Genomic DNA, 3161 nt, shown 5'->3' with positions numbered 1-3161 from the left:
TATATATATATACGTATGTATGTATAAATATATGTATGTATGTATGTATGTATAAGTAACTAACGACTTATACATAGAATAGAGTAATAATTCTCCCCATTCACAACCGTGGAGTTAAAAATCTTCCTGCTTTTGAACGTAAATTATGACAGAAAGTTTTCAAAATGTGTATATGTGTGTGTGTGTCTGAGTATTCTGACACTCACCCAAGACACACATATACACACACATATATACAGCTAAATGTATATATAGTGTGCATTTAACATGGACTTGTGTGACCAAAGAGTGAATTTACTGGACATTTTTTCTCCACATAAGGGCTGCCAGACTATCACACAACCATTGTAACATCTTTCCAGTTACACCATGTCTAACTATTACCACACATTTATGATACAAAAAAATATCGTTGTCTAACATTCTTAACTCAGTTTTCTACTGCTTGAAATGTTTTATCTTTTAAACATATGTTATTTATAGCGGCCCTATAACATCTTTTATACTAAAAAATAAAATCTCTGTGCTTAGATTATAACCTCAAAAATATTTTTTGTCGTGTGCCATGGAGTTTGAAGTAAAAACTTGGCTCACGCCTTGAGCCGAGTTTTTATGATTTTTGAAGGAACCATTTAAATTTTACTTCTTTCGCAAATGGCATAATGTTATTTGCGATATGTTTCCTTTTCTAGAAACTGAGCCCACTTGTGAATATTCAAAAGAAACACTTAATCAAACTTAAGTTGTTAAACTCTGAGATAAAAGAAAGTTTACCGGTTTGAGTTAGAGAAAAGAATTTTTTTTTTAAACTAATGAAATGTCCGCTCTCACCCGCTGAGATGTTAGTCACAACTAATTATTTTTATTGTTATTACGAATATGTTTCGAGAATGGTGAGCTGGCAGAATCGCTAGCTTGACAGGTAAAACGCTTAGCGGCATTTCGTCCGTCTTCACGTTCTGAGTTCAAGTGCCACTGGGGTCGAATCTGATTTTCATCCTTTCGGGGTCGATAAATTTAGTACTATTTGAGTACTGACGTCAATGTAACCAGCATACCCACCCCCTCGAAATTACTGGCCTTGGGCCAAAATCTAAAACCAATATGATTTGGCGAGCGAGTAGAATGCTTAGCAGCGTTTCTTCTAGCTCTTCAAGCTCTAAGTTCAAATTCCGTGAGGTCGACTTTGCCTATCATCCTTTCGTGGTCAGTAAAATAAATACCGGTTGAGCACAGAAGTCGATGTGATCGACTTGGCACCTGCGTCTAAGATTACTGACCTTATACGAAAACTTGAAACCATTGTTAATATGAATAATGACAACACAGACAATCAGTAAACTAGACTAACAATATGAAAACTGCGTTATTTTCTTGATTTCAAATGGAGTTTGATTTTTTTCCGTAGCTGTATTGAAAAGTGCAGAAACTTACAGAGAGAAGTATGAACCCTTTGTCTTAAATTTTACAAGGATTTGTCTGGATGCGAGTCGGATTAGAGTACAGTTCCTTTTCAAATCAGATTGGTGAATTTTTCTCTCGCCAAGCGACATTCACGAACGGAATTGAACTCTCTGTAATTCAAGCTAACACATCTGTCGTCAGTTGTACGATGATTATGTCACCTACAGCGATAACATTTACTATCTACAGTAGTAAATGTTACTACTGTAGATGGTATTTACTGCAAATTATATTGAGTTTTTTTTCTGATATTTCACAGCAAAAATGACTGAATCCAATCATCACCCCTTTCATTTGATAACACAACTCTGTAACGACTCGGCTATCTGAAACTTTGAAATAGGCAGAGAAAAAAGCTTCAATTTTGGCAACAATATTATTGTAAATAATGTACTTTTGCACTGGTGAAATTATTTCTGATATATATATATATATATATATATATATATATATCAAGCAGTAATATATCTAATGTATTTTAATGGATGTGTATAGCTAAGAGAAGCGATTCCACTATACTGCTGGCAGTTATATACTTTTTTAAATCTTACTTATTTCGTTAGGTCTAGAGTTATTAAATATTGATTTCAAATTTTGGCATAAGGCCAGAAATTTTAAGGAGGAGTAAGTTGACTACATCGACCCTAGTACACAACTGGTACTTTATTTTATCGACCCCGAAATGATAAAAAGCAAAGTCGACATCGGAAAAACTTGAACTCAGAAAGTAAATACGGACGAATTGCCGCTAAACATTTTGTCCGGTGTGGTAACGATTCTGCCAGCTCACCACCTTAGGGTTGTTAAATACTGAGGCCGACCTGAACTCCATTGAAACTCGGAAGTACAAAGACGATACTGTATTTAGTACATGTAGGGTATTTTGTCTGGAATTGCATCAATTCGTTCTTATTGACAACTGAACTTTTCAAGTGAAGCACTGTATCGCCAGGAGTACATTGGTTGTGATCTTCCGACATCAAACACTAGTTCCAATTTCGCATTGAAACTAACACATTAACATGTGTTACTAATGTTTCAGTGAATGACCTAAACACCAAACAATTTCATTCCCTTATTCTAGAAATTTGTTGATCTTTGTGGTTTGTGAAAGAAATCCATTTATCAGAAAAGTATTATTTATTGTTTCCAAGTGTTATATCTAATATATTATTATAAATTTGTTGATTGTGTATAAACTTTGAAAGACTACAGAAATCAGAAATATTATTTTGTTGTGTATTAAATATTTATTTCGTTTTATATTTTCCTTGAATTTTACTAAATTTTCTAATAAATTTAAATCAAACCCTCTTTAGAGAAAAACAGTGTTTATTTTTTTTTAACAGAGTTTTAATTAAAATTATGTAAGCTAATTCTAGATAGCGGTATTCTATTTTTTCATGTTCTTTTACTGATTTCAGTCATTTTATTAGTTCATATGGGTTCCAACACTTATTTCAGCCTCGTATTTATTTTATTGATCCTATTTCGTAAATGGTTTCAATATCAGAACAGAACTATAATATAAATTTCCAATTATAGAATCTGTTTTCTATGAGTCTGGTCAAGGTGTAGCGTGGTGTGACCATCTAATAATGACTCAGGTCCACAAACACGTGTACCCTTAACGTAGTTCTCGGGGATATTCAGCGTGACACAGTGTGACAAGGCTGACCCTTTGAATTACAGGCACA

This window comes from Octopus bimaculoides, chromosome 9 (genome assembly GCF_001194135.2).
Source record: "Octopus bimaculoides isolate UCB-OBI-ISO-001 chromosome 9, ASM119413v2, whole genome shotgun sequence".
NCBI lineage: Eukaryota > Metazoa > Mollusca > Cephalopoda > Octopoda > Octopodidae > Octopus > Octopus bimaculoides.
The sequence above is the reverse complement of the archived record's forward strand: the minus strand, read 5'-3'. Positions refer to the sequence as shown.